This window comes from Melospiza melodia, chromosome 14 (genome assembly GCF_035770615.1).
Source record: "Melospiza melodia melodia isolate bMelMel2 chromosome 14, bMelMel2.pri, whole genome shotgun sequence".
Taxonomy (NCBI): domain Eukaryota; kingdom Metazoa; phylum Chordata; class Aves; order Passeriformes; family Passerellidae; genus Melospiza; species Melospiza melodia.
Genome location: NC_086207.1, coordinates 11,356,024 through 11,363,201, shown reverse-complemented (window position 1 = coordinate 11,363,201; position 7,178 = coordinate 11,356,024). Strand labels below are relative to the sequence as shown.

General features: G+C 46.2%; 1 long non-coding RNA gene across 1 annotated transcript; it reads right to left on the bottom strand.

The window, feature by feature from the left end:
- Positions 1 to 1,148: 1,148 nt before the first annotated feature.
- Positions 1,149 to 3,674, bottom strand: LOC134424706 (uncharacterized). The gene is made up of 3 exons (XR_010029477.1): positions 3,012 to 3,674; positions 2,382 to 2,635; positions 1,149 to 1,697 (listed from the first exon to the last, which is right to left on the bottom strand). It is a non-coding gene; the product is annotated as an uncharacterized LOC134424706 (long non-coding RNA).
- Between the last annotated feature and the right edge of the window lie 3,504 nt (positions 3,675 to 7,178).

Sequence of the window (7,178 nt, the reverse complement as noted above, 5' to 3'; positions counted from 1 at the left end):
AAGAAAAACTGAAAAAGCCTTTAATTAATCCCTGGAGGCCAAACCCTGCCAGATATGGACAGGATTTCTCCTCTGCCTCCTTTTCGGAGCAAGAACACGGAGCTGCCTTCCTGCTGCGGCTCTTTCCGGGGGATTCTCAGGTCCCAGAGGAGGATCCACAGCATTTTACTGAGCTTTTTTATGGAGGGAATGGCTGCCAGGGAAGCCTCACTGCTGCCCCAGGACAGTGGGGAGACAAGGAGCCCCTGCTCAGACTTTTGGAAGCCTTTACCTGCTGGGAGGAAACTTTTCCAGTTCAAGGTCAGGTCTGTTTGTCTTCGCTCCTGACAGACGTAAACTGTTATGCAATATTCAGGAAGTCACTTTTATCAGACTCAATTCAATTTCTAAGATTAAGAGCATGGAAAAACAAATACTAGTGCTGGATGGAAAGTGCTGGCACTAACCAGTGCAGCACTGTTTGGACAGGGATTGCTAATAGGGTATCTCTTATTCCCACAAGTCGGTAGGAGCAGGTCACAAAATGTGCTGATTTTTATGGGGGGCTGATGAGGAGGAAAATTAACCCTTGCTTAGAGGGCAGAAATCATAGAAAATTTTTTTTTGGAGAGCAACTTCTGTGCTTGCTAGTGGAGCATCTGGGAGCATCCCAGGATGTAAATCCAGGGCTCAGCCCCTGGCAGAGGGCAGAGGATTGCCTTGTTAACAGCACCTGTGCTGGACACCTTGCCCTCTGCCTGGCAGGACAGGCAAAAGCTTTGCTCACAAGGAACCTGACCTGCAAGGAAACAGAAAAATACAGAGCATGTGCAATTTTCACAGGGATCATCACTTGGCACAGCACCACAGCCCCATTCAGAAAATGTGCTGGAGAAAAGAAATCTCAACTTGCAGAGGGAAATCTGTCCTAAGCAAGACCCAAGCTGGTCCTGTGACCCAGAAGTTGTGAAGTCCTTAAAGAAAAGCACCAGGAACTGCAGTGGAGGAGGATGGATCATTTGATCCATGGAGATCCATGCCAGGGATCACACCAGCCTCAGCCCAGAAGACATCCCTGCTTTCATGACACTTTTTCCAACCAAGGCCTTTATAAAGTTTCAATAATAACCACTATGGAGATTAGTTCAGTGCTTTCTGTTGGTACAGGAAAAAAATATTGAAATTTAGCTTCCAGCACTGCAAATCCCCTTAATTCATTACCTTGTATATAGATATTATACCCAGAGAAAGTTAAAATATAGAAATAAGGAGCTCTGGATCTTGATAAAAGCTAAGGGAGAACCTGAGGTTTGAAAGAAAACCATTAGCAATAACAGATTTGCAAGTTCAGCTGTGGGAAGGACCACAAAATCCAAGCACATGCTATATATCTTCTTTTTATTGACTGCTTTGTGGGAAGCTGCATTTCTTGTAGGAGTTGGGAGCTACAGCTTGCACTCTGTGTTGATTTTGATTATAGAGTGGTGGTAATTAAACCTCTGGAGCATTAAGTTACCATTTTAACCAAATGCCTGCATTTTATCTTGATGGGAAATTGAGAGTGAGACTCAGATTTTCACAGTAAATAAAAACTGTTAGCTGTTTCACAGATAATCCTTTTCCTCAGCTTATGTATGAGAAAATCCTCCTGTGCAGCTTCTTCCAGCTTTTTGCAAAGGCACACACTCCTTGAAGAACCTCAGCAGCAGCCCTGCCAGCTTGTAAAATAATAATTATAATCATAATGTGCCTCCTTAATGACACTTTTAATCCAGAGACCAGCATCCTTATCTCCATGTAAGCAAACAGAAGCATGCAGAATTTTGCTCCAGTGATAGAAGTGCCAAGGTCAAAGTCAGGAGTTCCCCAGCACCCAGGTTCAGTCTATCAGCAATATCCCCTGCCTGTCTCTGGGGTAACACTCTTATCTGCAGACAGATAGGGAAGGTGCAAATCTGGTTAATTTTTAGACAGGTCTGTGCTGACAGGCACAGGTCTGCCTGGCTGCACACCTGTAGCTCAGGAATTGGGCAAATGCAGCCATTTCAGGCCATTCCTGTCACTGTGCACCATCCTGACAAGTGGCTGAAACAGGTGAATCCCTTCAATCCAGTGTTTCATTGCAGTTAGCAGCAGCATTGCTGAAGTAAGGCTGAGATGCTCAGCAGAAGGCAGCCAGGCTGCAGTGTGTGCAGGCAGGGGCATTAATGCTCTGGAGATCAGTGATTCTGATAATAAACAGTGCAGAGCATTGGGCTCAGCCCGTTCAAAGAGGAGCCCTTGCCACAGAGTCTTTCATCCTCTGCTTTGGGAGTAAAGTGCATCCTCCCTGCCCAGAGCAGCAGCAGGTTTGCCACAGGGAGTTTGCAGGATTTGCTGCTGCAGAGGCAGGGATTACTCACCCAGAGGCTCCAGATGCAAATGTGCTGCTGTCACCGGGATGGCAGAGGCAGGAGCTGGAATTCAGGCTGCTGGAGATGCCCACGTGTGTGTGCCACACACAGGGACAGGCACAGGGCTCCTCTGGGGCTGTGTGTGTCAGCAGACAGTGCTCCTGCAGAGCTGTGGGTCCACTGGTCAAATTGGAGCCTCGGGAGCTGCATCTTTTGGTGGGGACAGAGCCTGGGATGCATCACTTCACCTTTCTCATCACCATCTGTGGAGAGGAAATGTCTGTCACAGCATGTGGGGGCAGGTCCAGAGGCTCCTGGCAGCCTCAGAGAGCTCCTGGCTGCACAGGAGCCTCAGGAGAGCTCTCAGGAGCTGATGATGCTGGAGCACACAGAGCTGCTCTCTCCTCAGCACGGCCCAGGTGTGATCCACATCTCCTGCCAGGGATCAGGAGCATCCCTGCTCCTCCATCGCATCCCATCGCATCCCATCCCATCCCACCCCATCCCATCCCATCCCATCCCATCCCATCCCATCCCATCCCATCCCATCCCATCCCATCCCATCCCATCCCATCCCATCCCATCCCATCCCATCCCATCCCATCCCATCCCATCCCATCCCATCCCATCCCACCCCACCTGCAGGAGGGGTTTGGGGTCTCCTGTGCAAACCCTGAGCCCAGGCTGTGATGAAGGGGTCTCCACACACCAACACAGGTGTTGCTGCTGTGGCTGGGAGCTCAAACAGAGTCAGGCAGCTTCCAGTTTGGAGATGATCACAAAGAAGTCACTTATTTTGGAGAAACCTTGAAAGAGTACAAGTTATTCTGTTATTCTTATCTAATAAAGGTAATGAAAACTGAAGGAAGTATTGCTGCTGATGCTGCTGGATCCAGAATTTCACACCCATTGTTCCATACTGAGATATGGTGCCCTCCAAGTGTAACTGACAAATCCCCCAAACCAATTCCAGCTGCTCTACATTCTGGTTTTATACTCCAACACAAACAAACCAGAAAAATCAATGTAAAATCCCATTTTTTTTGCCAAAACCAAGCACACTAAGGAAGGAAAACAAATTCACTTAACATTTCTAGATGTAAATATTTAAGGTAAGAGAAAGAAAAAGCTGATAATCAGCTTCTCCATTTGACAGCACAAATATAAAAGTGCCTTCTTTGAAAAATTCATCTGAGCATTATTCTGCATTCTGACATTAAGGGAAATGGTGCCTGATTGCATCTTTTCCCAGAAATGGTAAACTGCTCTGGTGGTTTGGAAAAACATAAGTAAGAATCAATTTTTCAATTATTTTTCTTTTTTTCCACAGACCGCTGCCATTTTTTATTTGAGTGATGGCCAGAGTTATAAAGCATAAACCACCACAAGACAAAATTTTCTCAGAGTATTTTTCTGCTATGAACTTCTGGAAATATCAAAAGAAACCAAGCTGGTGTGGAGCTGGTGTCCCATGAGGAAGAACCAGCCTGGGCACACCCACAGTCAGCAATGTTTTGTGACTCTGGGTGAGTTACCAGAATCAGCTACGATATTAAAAAAAATCCATAAATCAAAAGATAAATTGGGGAAATACCCAAATAACTCAAAAAGACTGCAAGAGCTCTATAGAGCAGCCCAGACAGTGTTTTCCACCCCCCAGTCAGTCAGGAATTGTTTTCTGCCATCCTCCTTCTTTTCTCCATTTCCTTCTCACTGAAGTGATACCAGGCTGGATTTCTTGGAACTGTGTCTGAAATTCGCTCTTTTTATCATATCTGAAACTTTATTTTTTAAAATAATCTCCTCCATACCTCACTCTTCTTCCATCAGTTATTACACACTTCAGCTTTAGCAGCTACCCAATTCACTCCACAGCCATACCAGCCCTTCAGTTACATAATTTACGAGCTTCTTGCCTTCTAGTCTTTATTCCTGTTACCTTTGCACATCTCCTCTTACCTGGCTGAACCAACCACCTACCCACATATGGCCAGCCCACAACCTTTGCCCCACCAGGCTCTGTAATGCTGCTGTCAGCTCCTTCCCAAAGCTCACACTCACATTCTGCCCAGCTTTCTTTTAAGCCTGGGAAAACCATCCTGATAAAATCTGAGCAGCCACTCCTTTCTCCTCCTTCAGAACTATCCTCACAGCTCACTTCTGCCAAAATCCCAGCCAAACCTGGCTTCAGCTGTGGTTGGGCAACGTGAATCAGGGTTTTCTTTCCTCCTTTCCTTTCCTTGCTCCCTGTCTCTGCTCTCAGCTAAGCATTAGGCAAATCAAATTATGGTACCAAAGAAAGGTCATTGACATATATATATATATATATATATATATATATATATATATACACACATATACATATATGTGTGTGTGTATATATATACACACATATATTTTGTGTGTGTGCATGAGCTGTGTATCCCCTTGGCTCCAAGTGCCTGCAGAACAGAACAGAAGACACTCAGGGCAGGGATTGCCTTTTCCCCTCCACTTTTCAGAGCACCTTGCAGAGCCATGGCTCAGTTCCTGTACAGGCTCCCAGAATATGAACATGTGCTGATAACAGAGCATTCCCTGGGGGAAAGGTGCAGCAGAACTGGGAGCCACCACTGAGCTGCAGCTGGCACTGGCACAGAGCAGAGGGGGACAGGAGATCAGAGTGACCAGACAAGGGCCTGGAGTGTCAGGATGAGGGGAAATGGATTCAAACTGACAGAGGTTGGTTATTGCAAGAAGTTCTTCTCTGTGATAGTAGTGAGGCCCTGGCACTGAGGCCTCAGAGGTTGCTCAGAGAAGCTGTGGCTGCCCCATCCCTGGAAGGGTTCAAAGCCAGGTTGGATGGGGCTTGGAGCAACCTGGGATAGAGGAAGGTGTCCCTGCCCATGGCAGGGGTTGGAACAAGATGTACTTTAAGGTCTCTGCCAACCCAAACCATTTTATCATGATTCATTGATGACTGATTAATCAATATTACAGTTAAAATATCCTTCATATAGTAAAACACTTGAATTAATAAGAATTAAGCACAGAGGAATGAGGTAGAAATGTCTCACATACCTTTCCAGTGGCTCCAGGACATGATGAATCTGAGAAATGCAGCTGAGGTGTGAGGACACAACCAGAGTTACTGTGTCCAGGTGGGTGTGTACTGCCCAAATGTCCCTTTTCCTGTTGTCATGACATGGGACAAACAGCAGGTCCCACATAACACAGGGCCAGGTGTGTTCCCAGAAGAGCTGAAGCCATGGCCAGGTAAGAGGCTTGGTGTATGTGCCAGAATGGATGTTGCTATGGTTCCAGGTAAAATATTGTGTATAAATCATTGGAGGTGGGAAAATGAGTGAATCACTTGGCTGGAGAGGATTGGCACTTACAAAAATCCTATTATGATGTCTTCAGCGTCCAGGTACCCTTAAAAAAAGCTGTTTCTAAATAGTTACTATAAATTGCAGGTTTCTTATACATACAAACTATGTAGCTCCTGTGACAAGAGTGAACGACAAGAGCAGAGAGCCCTGGAGCTGGGGGTACAGGTGTGGGAGGAAGTGACCCCAGCACTCTCAGAAGCTCCTGTAGCTCCCTGGCCCACAAAGCTCAAACTCAGTTAGAAGCATCCCAGATTCCCTGCACTTAAACCAAACTTCATTTCCAACAGAAAACTCCCAGAGTTTTCAGCCTTAGCTCCTAAACCAAACCCATATTCCAACAGCTAAAATGTCAGAGCTAATTAAGAAGAGGAAGCCATGCATAAAGCAGCCAAGATGTGCATCTGCCACCAAGGAGAAGCCCGTTCCTGCCGCGCGTGCCAGGCCCCGGCGTGCACACCACGTCCTCCCAGAGGCTGAGGGCTGGCTGGCAGCTTGGGCAGCCCTGAATGACATGCTGGAGTGCTGACTTCCCTTGTGGTTTCCAGAAAAAAAAAAAAAAAAAAGCCTTAAACCCATGATTTTCAGTGATGCCCAGGGGTATGTTTAAGGAACAGCCAGATTCCACCCTGCCCGCTGGAGCAGCTCTGGTGGGGTTGCACAGCAGATAAGAGACCTCAACCTCAGTGTTTGGGCAATTAGTTTTAACCATCATTATATAATATTGATGTCATATTGACTCCACATATATATGCTGGCACAGGGACTGGAATTACATTGATTTATTAAGTTGATGGCGTGCACCGGTGCCAAGCTACCAGGTCATTGATCAGCTGCCTGGGCTGTACTTCAGTGTGTAATTTCCAGCACTATGTGACTGATCAGCAATACCATAATTGGTTGCAAATGTCCTTCCTTCTATTTGTTTTGTTAAGTGGCTTTTTCATTAACACAGCAGAGCCAAGAAAATAAATATGACTTTACTATTGGACTGCAGGCAGAGAATAGCTGAGAACTGAATGCAGACTGGGGCAGGCCTGTGCAATATTGTCAAGCCAGCACTCCTCACTCCATTTTTAGTTATAAATTTTCTATTTTGCTGCATTTAAGGCCCTGATTGCTTCAGAAGAGATGGCCTTTGGCTAGAAGGGACTTGGCTGACATTATGTTCAGTAAAACACAAATTTATTGAATGCATGCCCCCAAATGCTCTAAGTCAATAGGTTTATTATTAGGCAAAGCCATGATGTCTCTACTTGGAACATGGCCCTCGGATGTCCCTGCTAAGAGAGCAAAGTTCAGTTCCTGGGAACAGGCTCTCTGCTTTTTACAGCAACACCCAGGCATCTGAACCAGCTGGAAAACTCAGAACTGGGCACAGAGACTTCAAGGGAGGTGGCACCTCCCTCCTGAGCACCAAATCCAAGGCTGAACCAAG